Source organism: Eptesicus fuscus, chromosome 2, assembly GCF_027574615.1.
Source record: "Eptesicus fuscus isolate TK198812 chromosome 2, DD_ASM_mEF_20220401, whole genome shotgun sequence".
Lineage (NCBI taxonomy): Eukaryota > Metazoa > Chordata > Mammalia > Chiroptera > Vespertilionidae > Eptesicus > Eptesicus fuscus.
Genome location: NC_072474.1, coordinates 111,103,512 through 111,122,854, shown reverse-complemented (window position 1 = coordinate 111,122,854; position 19,343 = coordinate 111,103,512). Strand labels below are relative to the sequence as shown.

Below are 19,343 nucleotides of genomic sequence, written 5' to 3'. Positions count from 1 at the left end.
AAGTGGAGGTCTAATTTTATTAGTGTACTGGGTGTGTGATAGAAAGAAACAGAAGTAGACATTTTTACAAGGATTACTTATAAAACTTCCTGGGCTTTCAAAAAGTGAATAAAACTGAGGAAAAACCTCATAATAACTGATGGCCAAGAAATCTGCTGTTGATTGCTTTAGGCCCTTATAAAAGTCCCCACAACTCGCACATTCCTCACATCCTCTTCCTCTTACCTTCAAGGTGGGGGTAGTAAATACTGTTTTCACAGATGAGGAAAATGAGACCATGATGTGAAATAACTTTTCTAATATGAGAGAGATTTTAAGTATCAGAGATGAATTAAACAGATGTCTGGAGGAGCCCAAAACACATGATCTTTCTGCAATATCCTGTCAAAAGGTGTCTAAAGAAGTGTAGTTTAGAGGAGATCATAGGGTTGAACTCGTTTCTCATAAGCAAAATATAGATCACTTCACTAAGAAGAAATTAGCTACATCCCTATGTTCATAGCAGCACAATTCACAATAGCTAAGATTTGGAAACAGCCTAAGTGTCCATCAGCAGATGAGTGGATTAAAAAACTATGGTACATCTACACAATGGAATACTATGCTGCAGTAAAAAAGAAAAAATTCTTACCATTTGCAACAGCATGGATGGAACTGGAGAGCATTATGCTAAGTGAAATAAGCCAGTCAGAGAAAGATAAATATAACATGATCTCACTCATTTATGGAATATAATGAACAACATAAACTGATGAACAAAAACAGATCCAGAGACAGACAAACATCGATAAGACCATCAAACCTCAGAGGGAAGGTAGAGGAGGCTGGGGGTAAGGGGGAGAGATCAACCAAAGGACTTGTATGCATACATATAAGCCTAACCAATGGACACAGACAAGAAGGGGGTGAGGGCATGAGTGGGGGGAGGGTTGGGGGGGTAATGGGGGATAAGGACACATATGTAATACCTTAATCAATAAAGAAATTAAAAAAAAAAAGAAGAAATTGGCTAGAAGACTAGATCTGCCCACCTTGGTGATCAGTGATGGAAAGGAGGGAGGGAAGATTCAAAGATTCATCCTTTTTTCTTTTCTTCCTTTGTCCCTCCCTTCTTTTCTCATTCACTCTCTCTCCTTCTTCCCTCTATTCTTCCTTCATTTATCTATTAAAAATAGACTGAATGTGTTATAGTAGGTACTGAGGAAACTGAGATGCATGGTGCTTGGTCCCTGCCATTAAGGAACATTCTTTCAAATGGGAAAGGGACATATATAAATGAGTGTAAACAGTGTGATACTATTAAATAGTTGACACGTAAAGAGCATCATGAGAAAGTAGGATTCATCAGTTGATGGGTGATCACCAATTGTGTGTTGAGCAAATGTGAAGGTCAGAGATGGAGCATCAGAATCTGAGTGGAAAGGGAGTGGCCAAGGGTGGTTCTTGGAGGAGAGATTACACTTGAGCTGAGTATTTTTTGGAAGGGTACATAGAAGTTAATTAGCCAAAGGGGGTGGGCTGTGTTCCATGCCAAAGGATTCTTGAGTGTGAATATTTGCAGCTGTGCAATAGATGTAAATATATGAGAAACTGCTGGTAGTTTCAAAAGGTTGGTGTGAAAGGGATAGGTAAGAGGTAGGGTTAGGGATATTCTAAAAATCAGATGAAGACTAGGCTAAATTTGCCCGTATTGGTAGAAATGTCTGTCTCCAAGAAGAAACTTGGACTCTGGAGTTCTTGTTATTTATTTTCATTTTTTTTAGCTCACTTCCTGTGTCATTCCTAAGAATTTCTCCCACGGATACACATTCCCCTCTAGGCTAGTGCCCCCTGTTGTGTGAAAGGTCATCTGAACTTGGCCTTCACCAATTGGAATCAGTAATTTATTGCCATGTCCAGGGGACTAAAACTGGCTTGGAGATAGAAAGGTAGCCTCTAGTTCTAAACATGAGGTTTTCAAGACGGGAGTGGAGAGAGCTGATTTATGACTCTGAAGGAGTCTGCTGGGAGAGTGAAAGTCCTCAGTGTCATACCTTGCTGTCTTTCTGCAGCTTTCACTAATTTCTCACCTGAGAAGTTGGGAACTCAGCTTTAACAGGTTATTTCAGTTGTGATCCTCACATTCAATGGACATGTGAGGCTCAGCTAGGAGGCTTGTCTGGTGTATACTTTGTGATAAATATACAGATTATACTAGCTACAAAGTGATGGGCATTTCCCATCTGCCAGCATTGGTGCCAAGCTATAAACGTCCCTAAGCACTTTTAATTATCATAATACTAGAGGCCCGGTGCATGAAATTCATGCACTGGGGTAGCGGGGGTGGGGGGGGGAAGCAGTGTCCCTCAGCCCAACCTGCACCCTCTCCAATCTGGGACCCCTCGATGGATGTTCGACTGCCAGTCCGACTGTCCAGCAGTCGAACATCCCTCTCACAATCTGGGACTGCTGGTTCCCAACCGCTTGCCTGCCTGCCAGCCTGATCACCCCCTAACCACTCCCCTGCCCGTCTGATAGACGCCTAACTGCTCCCCTGCTGACCCGATTATCCCCAACTCCCCTCCCCTGCTGGCCCAGTAACCCCCAATGGCCCTCCCCTGCAAGCCTGGTCCCCCGCAACTGTCCTTCCCTGCCGGCCTGGTCACCCCGAACTGCCCTCCCTCCCCTACAGGCCTCATCACCCCCAACTGCCCTCCCCTACCGGCTTTCTTGTGGCAGCCATCTTTGACCACATGGGGTGGCCATCTTTGACTACATGGGGGCAGCAATCTTGTGTGAGGGTGTGAGGGTCAATTTGCATATTACCTCTTTATTAGATAGGATCCTTGTAAGGGAGGGATAACCATCCTCATTTTATGAATGGGGGGAGGCATTTTATTTTAAATGTATTTGTATTGATTTCAGAGAGGAAGGGAGAAGAGAGAGAGAGAGAAACATCAATGATGAGAGGAAATCATTGATTGGCTGCCTCCTGCACACCCCTTACTGGGGACTGAGCCTGCAACCCAGGCATGTGCCCTTGACTGGAATTGAACTTGGAACCCTTCAGTGCACAGGCCGATGCTCTATCCACTGAGCAAAACCAGCTGGGGTTGGGGCGTGTATTTTAGAAAGTTCAAGTGCCTCACCCTACAATGCACAGACAACACTCAAGGTGGATTATGTGGATTTGTGCCACACTACTATTGAATGGCTTTTCTGTGTGCAATCTCTTCTGTCTATAACACCTCCCTCAAAGGGTTGTTGTCAAGTTTAAATGAGTTACCATATATAAAAAGACATTGTAAAACATATTAGCCTTCTGTTGCTTTATTAGAATACTGTAATACTTGTTTTCGTCTCCCCCTTCCTTATTCTTGAAGGGCTGCCAATCCTTAGAAGAATGTGAAGGGCTGCCAAGTCCTGGGAAGAGTGAAATCTCTTCAGAACAATTTTAATGATATCTTCATGGTCAGATCATAGTACTTGTTTGCTTGATCTTGCTTCTTGCCTTCACTCTGAGTAGCCCACTGTTTTGGATAATAATAAGAAAAGGTTAGGTCACATCTTATGGCTTAATTTTATCTTCAAGGACAAGCATATTTAGTTTCCTTGACCATAGTCTTTGAAGAGATTATCAAGGAAGAGAAACTCCCATTTATTGAAGAGTAACTTTCTTTCTTTAAAAAAAGTATTAATTTATTTTCAAACTATGGTGGACATACAATATTATATTAATTTCAATTATACAACATAGTAAATAAACATTTATATAACTCATGAAATGATTACTCCAATAAGTTTAGTACCCATCTGAAACCATACATAGTTATTACAATGTTATTGATTATATTCTCTATGGAAAAGCAACTTTTAAGATCAGAAGGAACAAAACATAATTGATTGAAAGGCTGGCAAAATGATGGATATGTTGGGATAGAAGTTAGATGCTGCAATTATCTTCTAATTACATTATCTTTTCTTGGCCGTAAATAAGGCCTATTCTGGTGTAGGATATGTCACCTCTATTCATATGCCTTCCCTTGTATGCCAAAAATCTTGTTTTGTCTTTTGTTTTCCATCAGTAAGTTTGGCCTTTGAAATACCATCTTGCAAATTTAGGCACCCACTTCAGCTTGAGAGTTAGTTAACATTGAGTGAGACGACAATATCACTACAAGTTTCTTCAAAGGACATTTTAAAGAAAAAACACCAAAATAGTCTGAGAGACACTGGTGATGCAGAGAAGGGAGCGAACAGGCTGCAGAATCACTGTCTGAATTGTTTCAGGTGGACAGTCCCATGAAGAGAAATGCAGAAGAGAAAGGCAAGTACTTCCCTTTCAAACAGTCCATTATCAAAACCTGACGAAAAAGCAAAACTTCCAGCTCTCAGTAGACTAAGACTTAGGACAATATATTTGTGATGACTTATAAAGGGATTTATAACTTCTTTTCTTTATTAGCCCCCTTTATCTGAGCAATGACATCATCCATATTCACTTAGTAGCTTGAGCCCCAAACCTGGGAGAAATTCTTCTTTTTCCTTCACCACCCCCAACCAATCCTCCTCCAATCCAACACTGGTAGGGCTGAGAGAGTCTTATTTGTCCTAATAAGAATCATCCATCATCCTTGGTGGCCCTCAGGCTGTAGATGGGTATATCCCAGAGAAGGTTAACCCAGCACAATAAGACTTGTTCAACCTCCATCGTGAAGAAACTTTCTCTTTTTCTATGATGTGTATCCTCATCAATCCCATTACATTTTTACAAAACCCAATTTAATACTTATAATAACCAATATTGTTAGACATGTGGATTCCAGGGTGGAAATAATGTTGGAGACATCTCCATTCCCTTGACATCAGGGCAGTCTTGGCATTTGAGTTTGAAAAATATCTGTGAGAATGAGAATTCGCCTCTCTATTTCTTCATTGAAATGCAGTAATCTTAATTTTGTCACTTGTACTCTGCAGTGATGAATCATGTGTGGACATAGATGCAAACCTTCTAAAGCTCATTCAGAGATAGCATTCACTCTCATGTATAAAAGTCGGTTTTATTTCTTTCAATTATGTCATTGCCATGTACTTTGTAATGTGTGACACCCATTTGTCCCTTTTCTGTAAAACATAAAAATTCATTTCAGGCAATGAAATTCAATTTGTCTCAAAAGTAATTCTGTGAAAAATAATAATCCGTGCAGCACTCTAATCTCCTCCTATGATATTCTGTCGAGCCTGGTCAGTGTTATCTGGCATTGTCCTAGTATTATAAGAGGATAAATGGAAAATGAATGCTTCTGGTCAGGCAACAATTAATGATAATGGAAAGTAATTAAAAGCCCAAAGTAGAACCTGGAGGAAATTTGCTCCAATCCAGAGCAAATCAAAATGATTTTTTGGTTTAACTTAGTATGATAGATGGTATTATTAATTCACAATTATTCATTTCCTTTTTGCTCTGAGTTTTCAGTCCTGATTGGTCTATTTGCCCAATTAGAATAAAAGTGTGTATGGGGGTATCAGTGGATCGTGTAATGTTTTTGTCCTTTATTCCTGTATGTACCAGTGGCCGGGCCTCCTTAGGATGGTCAAGGTCCATTACCCATGCCAGTATGGAAGTTTCCTCATTTGCCTGCTATATACAGGCAAATGGAGACCAAGATGACAAGAGACTTTATGGAGGGTTGGATATTTCCTGTGCACCCTGTGAAAGTCTAACTCCACTGGGGCAAGAAACTATACTCTCATAGAGCCAAGATTCGTGAGGAGAGGAAGAATAAATTCCTAACTGGGTCACTGGGAATACTGATAAAACCACTCCTTACAAGCCTGGGTTCCTGGATGACTGTATTCCACTGACTGGAGAACACAGCACTCTATACTGTTGATTTAAGGTAGATGCCTTCTGTTTTCAGGTATAATCTCTAAGCTGATGCATTAGCTTCACCTCATCTTTGCATCAGGTCAGCAGCTTCTGCAAAAGGACAGCAAGATCTTGTTCTCACTCCGATGGTCTTAGGCTCTACAGCAGCAGTTCTCAACCTGTGGGGTCACCTAAGACCATCGGAAAACACAGATATTTACATTATGATTCATAACAGTAGCAAAATTACAGTTATGAAGTAGCAATGAAAATAATTTTATGGTTGGGGGTACCACAACATGAGGAACTGTATTAAAGGGTCACGACATTAGAAAGGTTGAGAACCACTGCTCTAGACAATCATGTGGGGCTTATGTGAACAATTACATTTTCTGCCATGATGTCTGATACTGCTTACAGAGAACAGAGTTCTCTCCTAACACATGGTTACACTTGAATGACAATCAGTGGTAACCCGTCTTTCTTCTCCTGATCCTTTCCAGTCTCAAAATAACCCTTCCAAGGACAGCATGCCAGGCACTTGCTGGTGAAATGAAGAGTTTGGAGAAATGCTGGTAGTGACAGCTACTTTGTTCTGCTTTCCAGTGGAGGTGGGAGAAGAGTATCTGTGGCTGACTCTCATGCCAGCCACTTGATTTGTGTGTCAGCATGACCAGTGGGGAACACAGGAAATTATAGGCTACAAGTTACTTCAATGCCATCAGCCTGCAGAGACTGAGCAACTCTGCCCAAGAGCAGCTAGAGAGTAGTTTGACTCCCTTGCTACAGTGGTTCTGTCATTTATTCTGTGGTATAATTCTTCAACCCTATTTACTTTGTTGTTTAATAATTTCTTTTTGTTTGTTTTTGCAAGCAATGAGCTCAAAAAGCAAAAGTGCATGTTTGATGATAAATGAAACACGATAATGTTTACTACTCCAGAATGATGCTGATGACTGTGACAGCTGCTCAAAATAGTTTTTGACATTTAACCATCCACCAGGATGGCACAGTGATGTCATCCACTGCAGACTCTGCCTAGACATGAGGACTCAGCACTTGAAACTGCAGATGGTGTGCAACAAGGTGTTTTATGTATATCAACTGAGTATTGTTCTACATTTGCTTTACCTGTTTTTTTTATTTTATTTCTTCTATATGTGCTCCCCCCAAAAAACAACACACACACACACAAAACAAAAGCATAACTGTTGATGTGTTGACTCAATTAGGAGAAAAAGGTCTTTGCAAACAAATAGTTAAATGATATTATCTGATCTGTCAAGTAATAAGATCATCTCAATTACTGATCAATTGTCCACTTATTCAGTAAATCAGGGTAAAGCTTTGGGACATTTATTCTGTCAAAGATGAGAAATCTGACATGTTTATAAATGCTACTGGAAATACAATTAAAATAAAAATTATGTTTGTGGTGATAATAAGAATTCAAATATTGATGGGAACATAACATCATGCATATGCAATGTCCTTGGTGAATTAAGATATCTATAGATCAACAATAAATATAGAATTGTCTTTGGGCACTTATAATCATAAGTGCATCCAAACACTATATTCTACTGCAGTGAACTTAATGTTGTGTCCCTCCAAAAAGTTACAGGTTGGAATCTTAACCCTCAATGTGATGGTTTCAGAGATGAGGACTTTGGGAGATAATTAGGTCATGATGGTGGTACCCTCATGAATGGAATTAGTGCTCTTATAAAAAGGACCTAGAGAACTCTCTTGCCTTCTTCCAACCATGTGAAGATACAGAGAGAAGATGACAGTTTGCAACCCAGAAGAGGGTTCTAATACGAACCTGATCATGCTGGCACTCTGATCTTGGACTTGCAGCCTTCAGGACTCTGCAAAACAAGCGTCTGTTGTTTATAAACAATTAAGTTTATGGCATTTTGTTATCACAGTCCACTGATTAAGACATCTACCAATCAAAATAAAATCTTGAGTTGTTAAAATTTACAAAAACATTAAATATTACATTTAAAGTAAATAGACTACACGTTTATAAGGCTGTGCTACAAAATGGACAAGCTTAATATCAGGGAATGGAAGGCTTATTGAGTGCAAGCCCCATGTGAATAAACAAGCTCATTGGGTGTCTGTGTGAACACTTTTCTGGGTTTCTGAGTGGTAACCGTGTGAAAATGGGGGAGTTACTCATGATGGACAAGGGCAGCAGTGGGATGTTTGTCAAGGTCAAAGGCCAGACCATCCATCAATAGGAGGACACTCTTACTGGACAGTGGTGCTTGCCCAGGCTGTGGTGATAAAGTTGCACTGAAGCAATTATAGCAACAAATGAGGTCCTTTGCCAGAAAAAAAAAAACCAAAAAAACGACTCACAAGATGGTAGGCTGGGACTTCTTTGAAATGAAGATCCTTGGATTTTCCCTTTGGATATTTGTTGTTGTTTTTTTAGTAATTTAAACAAACAAATACACTCTAAGTCACAGCAATGACTGTAGGAAACAATGTGTGAGAAGAAAGAGCATGTGTGGGGACTTACATTTCACCAGTGGCCAAGTACCGTTTACTAGCTGTGTGTGTTTAGCCTGGAAATGGAAGCCAGACCTGTCTCCTCTCTTGTGTGATGGAAAGAGCACAGATTTGGGTGGGGAGAGGCCTGGATGAGCTGTTTGAGTCTGGTTTGCCATTTACCAGCCTCTTTCTCATAATAGTTTACTCCAATAGTTTTTCAACACACATACACACACACATATATGCACACATACTACACAATAGTTATATTATTCATACTTATGCATCTCCCTTAGCCACTTAGTATTTAATACATATCTCCATATTAGTCCACATAGACTCATCCCCCTCAGAGTATAGTACAGAATTCCATTGCATGAATAAACTCATCAGTCCTCTATAGATAGACATCAAACTTGTTTCCAGCTTCTTGCTTTAGCAGACATTCCAGGTGTACATTTTACCAGCTGTTTACATGTATATTTGTAGGGTCAATTTCTAGAAATGGAAGGATTTAGTAAACAGAAAAATCCATTTTTATTTTTGGAAGATATGGCACAAGTATCCTCCAAATGCCGCCAAAAGTGCGAACTAAGTAGACAACTATCACACACTGATGGTTGGAATGTAAAGTAGTGTGAAATTCCAGGAAGTCCATTCTAAATCGCTTATGCATCATAATTCCCCCATAAATTGCCTTATGAAGTTACCTATTTATACATCTTCTAAATAGTTTATCTTCGACAGTCCTTTAGAAAAAGAGAATACCCCAAATTTATATATGTGGCTGATGCTTTCTAAACTGTTTTTTATTTTTGTTAAATTTATTGAGGTGACATTAGTTAATAACATTATATAAGTTTCAAGTGTACAGTTCAATAATTCATCATCTGTATATTGCATTTTGTACTCACCACCCAAAGTCTAGTCTCCTTCAGTCACTATCTTCTAAAATTTTTGTGTTTAAAATTTTTGTTTTGTTTAGGTGGTTATCTACCTAGCTGTGACTTTTTTTTTTCAGCAATGCAGATAAGAGTGGGACCTGGGGTCCTGACTTAGCTCAGCATACATTCCTAATGAGCAGATTAGGAAGAATCTTCTGAATGAACCTAGCCCCAAGGCTAGTTCTTCCTCATTTCACTTCCTTACCTCAGTTATGAGGGGAAAAGGGACGAACTTGCATACAAGCACTTGTTCTAATATTTCGCCTCAGTTCCCATGAAAGCTCAATGCCTTGTCCTTGCCTTGCTGGTGACTTGGGCACACAGTTCTGTGTGCTATAGAAAATGTGGAGAAATTTAACTTGAGGCATCTGACCCAGAGAAACTATTCCCAACTAATCTCTGCTCCAAGTTCATGAAAAGATTAACTAAGAGCAATGGTATTCAGGGAGAATTGTTTGAGATCCACCAGCCCATCCCCTTTCAGATATTCTTAAATATACTAGTATACCTGAATCGCATAGAATGACCAGAGAATCTTGTCTGAGACCTTGCCTGGAAGGGTATTTTTGAATTGAATTTGATTTTGTTGCAATATTTGTTCAGACTAGTTTGATAGAAGAAATAGCCTTCTGAAATCTTAGTGATATTTAAAGTCACTGTATTTATTGTATCACAAGAGTTCTTTTTCTTTCTTTTTAAATCAGAATCCCTAGGAGAAATTTCTATAGGATCTTAGTGCCAGGGAACATTGCAATTCTCAGGGGCCATTGGCTTGTTTTTGTTTTATGGACATTTCAGATCTTATCACAGAAGTTTTCTATTTTTATGTTGCATGCTAGAAAGCTTAGAGCTAAATTTGTGACTCATTCACCATAGGTTTTATTTATTGATGGATTCTCCCAAGCCTCCATATTTTCCTCTTCCACAAAGTTTGTTTGTTATAGAGCCTGTTATGTTGTGAATCTGTAACCTCTCACCTACCCAGGGGCCATGGGAAAGGCATGATTGTGCCCTCAAATACTTTAATCACTCATGCTAAGATGCTAAGATAAGCATATTTACTTCCAATCCCAAATCTCTCCTGTATTTTTTTTTATCCCTTTTATAACTCAACTCATGATTACATCTCTCTATCACATCTGTCTTCCCCAGTAGATTATGAGTGCCTTGATGGTGCTAGAGGCCTCTTTGTTGCTCTGCCCAGATCCACTTAAATCCTTTTCACCCTTTCTCTGTATCTCAGCCCACACTTCTGTGTATCTTGGCTTCTAGGGACCTACACCTGAGACCTTATATCTTTGGAGCTGGTTTATTTGAAGCAGAGAGATCTTGAAGTCCATGGGAGTGCCCAACCCCTTGGGGAGAGCTTTGTCAATGACTGACATATATGAAAGACCAGCTCCTTTGCTCTAAATTGGGGGTCGGCTTCAGAACTTAACTTAGGCTCCAGAGCTCTGCAATATCAACTGGAGCTATCTTCTGTGGGACTTTGCCTGAAATATAGCTTGCTTGACTTCATTGCCTTCTCTTTTCTGTTTCTTCTACTCCCTTATTGATACTAATGATTTAAATTTATCAGACACATTGACACATTCTGGGAGAGGGCACATAATGAAAGTGGGCGATTGTAGTAAAATACTGAAAATGGAAGAATATTTTTCATCCCTTTTATAGCAGAATATGCACCAACACTAAAGGGAGATGTTGCCTTCCAATCAGTTTATCTGTGGTTGTGTTGTACCTGGTTAGGTGTTCACTCGCTCTGCCTCTAAGAGTTCACTAATTCATTCAGCAAACATGTATAAAGATTCTGTTATGCACCAGTGTATATTTTTTGCTCTAGATGGCTGCAGAATAAGTGTTTTTGTGTGGAGCAAGGATCTGTAAGAAAATAAAGAAGAACCTATCAGATAGCATTAAGCTCAATGTAAAGAGTGATGGACAGGGAGACTTTACTTAGGGTGGTCAGGATAGATATATTTGAGGAAGAGACATTTGAAAGGAGACCTGAATGATGAGAAGGAAACATCCATGCAAAGATAAGGGGACAAGCTTTCCAGGCTGATGGAATAGCTCTGATCCTTTGATGAAAACAACACCAATATTGGTGGAGTAGCATGGGGAAAAGGCTGGGCAGTGCAGAGAGGAAGGTGAGGGAACAACCTTTCATAGTTTTTTTAGGCCATAGGAAGGAGTGGGGACTATATTCCAGGAAGCAAAATGAGACTAAAGTTATTTTTAGATTGATAATTATCTTTGGGAGCCCCAAACCCCAGAATGAATAGGCACTGGTAGATTGCTGTTTTAAGTCCATAAGCAAATATGACTTGGTGAACTGGAGAATGTGCTACACTCACTGTGATGATTAACTGTGTGCCAACCTGACTGAGATATGGGGTGCTTAGATATTTGATTAGACATTATTCTGTGTGTGTCTGTGAGGGTGTTTCTAGATGAGATTAACATTTGAATTGGTAGACTAAGCAGATTGCTGTCCCCCCAACTTGGGTGAGTCTCATCCAACTCACTGAAAGTGTGAATAGAACAAAAAGCAAAGTAGGGAAGAGTTCACTCTCTCTGCCTGACTGTTCTTAAGTTGAGACATTGGTTTATCTTGCCCTTGAACTGGAACTTACACCATCGGCTCTCATCAGGTCTTTGAAATTGGGCTGGAAATTGCATCTTCAGTTCTCTTGACTCTCAGATATTTGGAATTGGATTAGAACTATACCATTGTCTCTCCTGGGTCTCTAGCTTTCAGATTGTGTACCGTGGAACTTCTCAATTTCCATAATTATGTGAACCAACTCCCATAATGAATCTATCTATCTATCTATCTATCTATCTATCTATCTATCTATCTATCTATCTATCTATCATCTATCATCTATCTATCTATCATCTGTCTCTCCATCCATCCATCCATTGTGCATCCATCTTATTGATTCTGTTTTTTTTTGGAGAATCTCAACCAATATACTGTCTCATTTTCCTAAAACACTGCTTATCACGGACCCATTATATGTTCCCTTAAAATCCTCTCAATTTGTCCCAAAGTGTACAAGTTATGACGCAACTCCAACATGCTGATTTTTTGTTTTTGTAGCCAATGTTAATCTCAAGGGAATCCCTGAAATTGCCTGCATTTCAGTTTCTTCATCTGTGACCTGTGTCCAACTTTATCTGCCCAGCTTCTTCCATTACATGACTGTTTATAATTGAATATTCAGTCACTTTGTCAAGCTTCTGGTCTTGCTTCTAACATTTGGAGTTCCAGTCAGTGAAGAAATGCTGAGGTTTGGCTTTGCTGAGAGCCACATCAACTTTCCATCATATAACTTTATGACCCATATATGAATTTGGGAAATAATCTTTGTGTACCTTTCTTATTTTAAAAACTTTCATCTGTCCTAGTTTTGTCAGATGGCAGTGGAAAGTTAGAGGATTTTTGCTTCTTGAATTTTCCCATTTGATTACAATAGAATAAAACTTTCTATGCTTTAAGAATTGTTTCGCAAATGAAATATTCTCTTCTCTATTGCCTTTGACATGTGCTGCTATCAGATCCCACTTTTTTATGTGTATAAACTGCTTATTTGATTTGACCTCCTTCTGAATCAAGAAATTGATTCAAAAGGGTTTCTCTGCCTTTGGAAATGGTATTGAGTGAGAGAATTATGCTAACATATGCTGAATCTTAAAATTTCACCTTTTGTGACAGCATGGATGGATCTGGAGAGTATTATGCCAAGTGAAATAAGCCAGTCAGAGAAAGACAAGTACCATATGATTTCACTTATATGTGGAATCTAATGAACAAAATAAATTAACAAAAAAAAAATAAAACCAGACTCATAGATACAAAGAACAGACTGACAGCTGTCAGATGAGAGGAGGATTGGGAGGCTGAGTGAAAAAAGTGAAGGGATTAAGCAAAGAAAACACCAACACTCATAGACACAGACAATAGTATAGTGATTACCAGAGGGAAAGGGGGAGTAGGGGAAGTAGAAGAGGGTTAAAGGGGATAAATGATGATGAAAGAAGACTTGATGGTGAACACATACAGATAATGTATTATAGAAATGTATACCTAAAACCTATATAATTTTATTAACCAATGTCATCCAATAAATTCAATAAAAAAACTACAGAGGCATGGTAGAAAATGGTCTTGCAGCTACTTCCCTCAATTACATGAGACTTTATTCTAATAAAATGTGTATTTGCAGCTGAGGCTCAGGCAAATCAAGAAACATTAAGAAAAGTTGACATTAAAAGTGCAATATAACAGATGGGTGGAAAAAATGAATTTTTATCAAAATGATTCATCAGTGTTGCACAGGCAGGCAGAAGAGAACAATGACCCAGAACAAATTAAGAAGAATGATTCTTGACTTGTTTTTGCTTGTTCTAAAGCATGGCCTATATTTATAATATTTAATTAGAAATACATTTGCTTCTGGTTGATTAGATGCAATTTCACCTGTTGTTACTATTTATTTATTTATTTATTTATTTATTTATTTTTTGGAGTTGGGGAGGTGGGCAATAGAGGTGATTTGGTACAAAAGACTTGGTTTATCAAATTAGATTTAGTAAAAGGATAGAGAAAACAAGCCCAATGGAGAGAAGTTTTGATTAAAGGTGGAGGTCTTTGCAAAGGAGAAAAATTATCCTCCAAGTTAGGGAGAGTGAGCAGCTCTCCATCGTCAACTATTAACCTCAAATAACCTTGGTTAACTTAGGCATGGAGATTTCAAAGCAGGTCTAGTGCAGACCTTGTACTTAACCTCATCCTCTCTCTATTTCCTAACTACCAGCTTCCTGTCTACTTTTTAATTGATCTCTGGAATTAATAAGTACTTATTTTTTAAAGGGAAGAAAGAAGAAAGGAGAAAGAAACTGCAAACAGAATGTCCTTAATTTTTCTTTATAAACTAGGCTGAAAATGCAAGCCAAGGGGCACTATGCCAACTCATTTGGGAAAACTTGGAGTTGTACTGCTGATAAATTGCTCAGTTCCTTGCCTCACTGACAAGGAATAAGTAGCTTGAGATAATTCATTTACCATGCCTGTTGCTTGTACCTATCACTTCCTTGCCTCTGGCTGATGTTGATAATATTAGCTTGGGAAGTGAAGGGGGATGGAGGGAGGGAAGCTCCCTATGATGTCACTTAGACTCATCTAGAATCAGCACAGCTGTAGCCCAGGGATGTATGGTCAGATTAAAACCCAAGCCTATCAATCTTAATCAAATTCCCCAAGAACTCATCTGCGAACAAAGCATAGTCAGGGAGTTGTAAGAAGGGAGGGAACCAGAAATGACAAAGCACATTTTAATGAAATTTTAAACTTGTAAAGAAACCTTATCAATGACCTAATTCAACCTAGACCAGTATGAACTTAGACATGTGAAAGGAGTTGAACTCAATCAGGCCACTACTAAGTGCCAGGGGATGTGCTTAACTTTTATTCTAACTTATTCTATATGTCAGCATTTCAATGGAGCATTTTTACTATGTCCCCACTTCCCTCTTATTTAGATAAAAAAAGTCTCAGGTGTTTTAATAGATTGCTCAAGTTTCCCAGCTAGTCAGGGATGGAGACCAGATCAGAATCCATGGAAGTTGGATTGCATTGTCCATGCCTGGACATCTCCTATGTGCAGGGCCAGAATATCTTTCCCAGACAACTGTTGATATGACAGCAAAATAAGACAATATTTCTAAAACTCAATGCACAACATTCATGCACTGGGGGTTGGGGGGTCCCTCAGCCCCGCCTGCTCCCTCTTGCAGTCTGGGACATCCCTTGAGGGGTCCTTAGCGCTGTGGCAGAGGCAGGAGAGGCTCCCGCCAATGCTACTGTGCTCACCAGTTGTGAGTCTGGCTTCTGGCCGAGCAGTGCTCCCCCTGTGGGAGTGCACTGACCACCAGGGGGCAGATCCTGCGTTGAGCATCTGCCCCCTGGTGGTCAGTGTGCATCACAGCGACTGGTTGTTCTGCTGTTCAGTCGATTTGCATGTTAGTCTTTTATTATATAGGATTATATTTTCCCACAAAGTTCTAAATTGCAAGGTATTTAAACCATCAATTCTTCATAGGAAAGAAAGACCATAAACTCTGGCGAACAACTGAACTTCTTACAACCACTCACTGCAAGTATGCATATGTATGTATCACTTACATTCCCTGAGCCTTAGTTTATTTATCTCTAAAATGGAAACAATACTTTTACATGTGTGGTCTACCTCACAGTGTTAGCAAAGCACATCTCCTGGCACAGGTGGTGGGGATTAGGGTGGGGTGGGGGTGATGAGTGGAGCAGAAGAGCATGAATATCAGGGCATGGGAAAGGAGGAATCAGCTGCACCAGAAAACAGATGTCCCTGTGTGCCAGGGTGCACAGTGTGACAATGGTGCAAGGGTGCTGCTGAGAGGAGAGACCTTGTTTTCCATAACTTGTATTTCAGGCCAGGTCAGGACAGGCTATAGTGGGCATGAGGTGCCATGTCCACATGCCTTACATGAAGATAAGTGCTGACTTCTACACTCATCTGGGCTAGTAGTGATATTTTAGGTCAGGACACTTAGTCTGAATGCAAGGTGGGGCCAACCTCGGATTGTGGTTATACTTAGTCTTCTCTGGTATAAAGTTGTCCTAATTTAATATTGGTATCAGGACTGAAGGATGAAGGAACACCAAGGTAAGAAACCAGAAGGAATCAGAGAGGGTGAAAGAGATCTTTTGCATGTGCTTGATTTAGGGAATCCTTTCAAAAGTGCTGCTCAGACTTTGAGCATGTTTTCATATGTCTCTTGGCCTTTTGTATGTCCTCTTTTGAAAAGTGTCTATTTAGATCCTTTGTCCATTTTTTGATTGGATTGTTTATCTTCCTTTTGTTAAGTTGTATGAGTTCCCTGTAAATTTTGGAGATTAAACGCTTGTCAGAGATAACATTGGCAAATATGTCCTCCCATGCATTGGGCTTTCTTGTTTTGTTGATGGTTTCTTACATAAACTGATGAACAAAAATAGAGCCAGAGGCATAGAAGCATCGAACAGACCACTCAACTTAAGAGGGAAGGCAGGGAAGGGTTGGAGTAAGAGATCAACCAAAGGACTTGTAGGCATGCATATGAGCATAACCAATGGACACAGGACAATAGAGGGTTGAAGACATGTGCTGGGGGGTGGTAGAGGCCGGAGAGAGGTCAATGGGGGGAAAAGGAGACTTACATAATACTTTAAACAATAAATAATTTAAGTTAAAAAAAGTGCTTCTCAGAGTCTGTTTAGATGCAGGTGGTTGGGGCCAGAAATATATATTTCCACAGCAGCCTCCAACCCAGCCTTGTTCATCATAATGAAACTATTGCTGGTGAAGGAACAATACTTATTATTATTGAGCAGAGATGCCAGTAATTGAACCTGGAGACCTAAAGAATGTTTATAATCCTCTTATTCGAGAAAGCAGGGTTCTTAATAGTTTCAACTAATCTGATTCTAACACAGAGAATATTAGATTCAGATGTGTGAACGGGTTGCTTAAAATGTTTTTAAGTCAAACCTTCAGGAGAACTTTGGCCATAGGACCACCGTTGGGTGATTCTCTGTGGCACCTGTCCTGCCTGGAGAATCACCTGCACAGAGCAGATGCTAAGCAGCTTGAAGCAAAAGCCACGCCTTAGGAAGATGCTGCCACAGAGTTGGCAGGATTTACCTTTCAGTTAAGAGGAAAGGCAACTTCTTCAACTGAGATCTTGGGGTTGCGAGAAACAATTATTAAAGGGCCCTGTTCTCTCCATCTTCTTTCTCCATGAATTCAACTCTCTCCAGGTTCCTGTTATTGAAGAATTTTAGCCAAATCTTTCTTGTCACATTGCATTTCAGGCCTTTTTTTCCTCTCTGCATTCTCAGCTCTGTTTGATACAAACTCTCTGCTTCTGAGGACAGGGGACTGGCAGCCTCAGAACCCAGGGAGCACACACCGCGGTTAAAAGCAAACATTTCCACTTCAGTCACAGCCGGTGGGTGTTTTAAGAGGAGAAAATGTCTATTAAAAATAAAATGTCAAACTCCTTGGGGTTTTGATCTGTACATTTCATGTTCCTGGCAGAGCTTGGATCTTGCTGAGTTGATAAGGGTGTTTGGCTCCTAAATTGTGAAACAGACAGAGAATGTCCTGCTGGGCAGGGAGCAAGCACAGCCAGGCTCTGGGAGGGGCTGAGGCTGGGACACCAACGTGGAGGCAGGGGGAAGACATGGATGCTCCCAGGGCATGTGGGTAATGGCCAGGAGCCAAAGAGCAGAACAAGAAGAGGGAGTCCTGCCTGCTCCCCACAGTACTCAGTCTCTGACCATAGAAGAGGGAACGTCTTCTCATGCTTCTTCCTTTTCCCCCAGCCCTGATTAGAAATCACACCAGCAAACTTTTGGTGTACGGGACAGTGCTCCAACCAACTGAGCCACCCAGCCAGGGTCCTTTTTACCTTTTTTTTTTTAATATATTTTATTGATTTTTTACAGTGAGGAAGGGAGAGGGACAGAGAGCTAGAAACATCGATGAGAGAGAAACATCGACCAGCTGCCTCCTGCACACCCCCCACCGGGGATGTGCCCGCAACCAATGTACATGCCCTTGACCAGAATCGAACCCGGGACCCTACAGTCTGCAGACCGACGCTCTATCCACTGAGCCAGACCGTTTTTGGCACCTTTTTACCTTTTTTTTACATAAAAAAGTTGCACAACTTTGTTTTTCCATCTTTTCCCTGTCCTATTTTTTGAAAAAAAAAAAAAATCAGAAAGATTAGTCTTAACTGAGGGGATGCTAGAGGCAGGAGAGTGTACACAATGTAGACTTAGATAAATTCTTCTTGGAATCTCTGAAACTTACCAGAAAGTTGGCTCAGGTGACTATATATGTCCATGGACCACAATGCTATTGGAAAACAATTTACATTGACTTCTTGTTAGAGAAATAAAAAGTTATATTCCTAAATCCTGCAGAATGAGCTAATCCGAAACTAAGGTGTTTGGCTATACTAGTAATCTACTTTCCACTTGGTTTATAAGGAAATGAGTAAGTTACTGTCTGAAAACATTGCCCTTTTGCCATAATTGTGGTCCTGAAAGTTTCTTCACTCCTATTTAGCCCAGCCACTAGGGAAAAGCATTGCTTTTACATTAACATTTTGAAGTATACTTTTAAAGAAAGATAAAAATGACATAGCTTTCTTTTTAATTTGTTTTTATGCAGATATAACATTTTGTTGGGAGCTTAAAAAGTATTTATTTATTTGTGAAACTTTCCTGGAAAATTCACTGGATTGAAAACCTAATGGATTGCTATAAATTCTCCAAATATGCACATAATATTGGAGAGTTAAAGAATTGCAAATTTACTATGGGCACAGCAATAGGATAGTGAAGACTTGGGGGGTGGGGTAAGGGCTGGGAGGAGAGGGGCGGAAAGGAGAGGAAAATGGGAGATATCTATAATGCTATCAATAACAAATATATTTAAAAAGAAAGAAAAAAAGAATTGCAAAAGTTGTTATTGTAGTATTCTGAATATTGTTTTCCAAATAAAATTATTTAAACGTATAGTAGAGTCCTAGTGGTAATGATGAAACACACATACCTAATGAATGAACATCATTATATTCTCCTCTCCTTTTGCTCCTCTTCCCTTCACTTCCCTCTTCTCCCTCCCCCATTTCCTCTTTTTGCAAAATTGAAGTGAGTGGAAAATGAATGAATAATGTTACATGCCTCCTCCAGGCAAATGTGCTTCATTTACAAAGTTGGGAGAAGAAAGAAACTAGGAAACTATTTATTTGAGTCTATCAAAAAAGGATGGCTATTGTCAAAGGGGCTTCACTTTGCATTTCATAGAATAAGTCTAATAACAAACCTCTGTGAACCCCACAAGGTCACACAAACATGAAAATTGGAAGCAACAGAGCTCCTATAACTCAGCATCAGAGGAAAGTTACCTGCCTCACAAAAATCAAAGAGGTCCAAACTCAAGCTGGCC

At 39.8% G+C, this 19,343-nt stretch overlaps 1 long non-coding RNA gene across 2 annotated transcripts in view; it reads left to right on the top strand.

Moving 5' to 3' along the window:
* The window catches only part of LOC114234904 (uncharacterized), a 111,741-nt gene that overhangs the window by 2,298 nt on the left and 90,100 nt on the right, over nt 1-19,343 (top strand). Inside the window, exon 2 of one of the 2 annotated variants that reach the window (XR_003621087.2) lies at nt 6,352-6,678. The exons of the other annotated variant lie outside the window; for it this stretch is intronic. This is a non-coding gene — a long non-coding RNA (uncharacterized LOC114234904). Of the gene's footprint in view, nt 1-6,351; nt 6,679-19,343 lie in introns of those variants that run through there. 2 annotated transcript variants of the gene reach the window in all.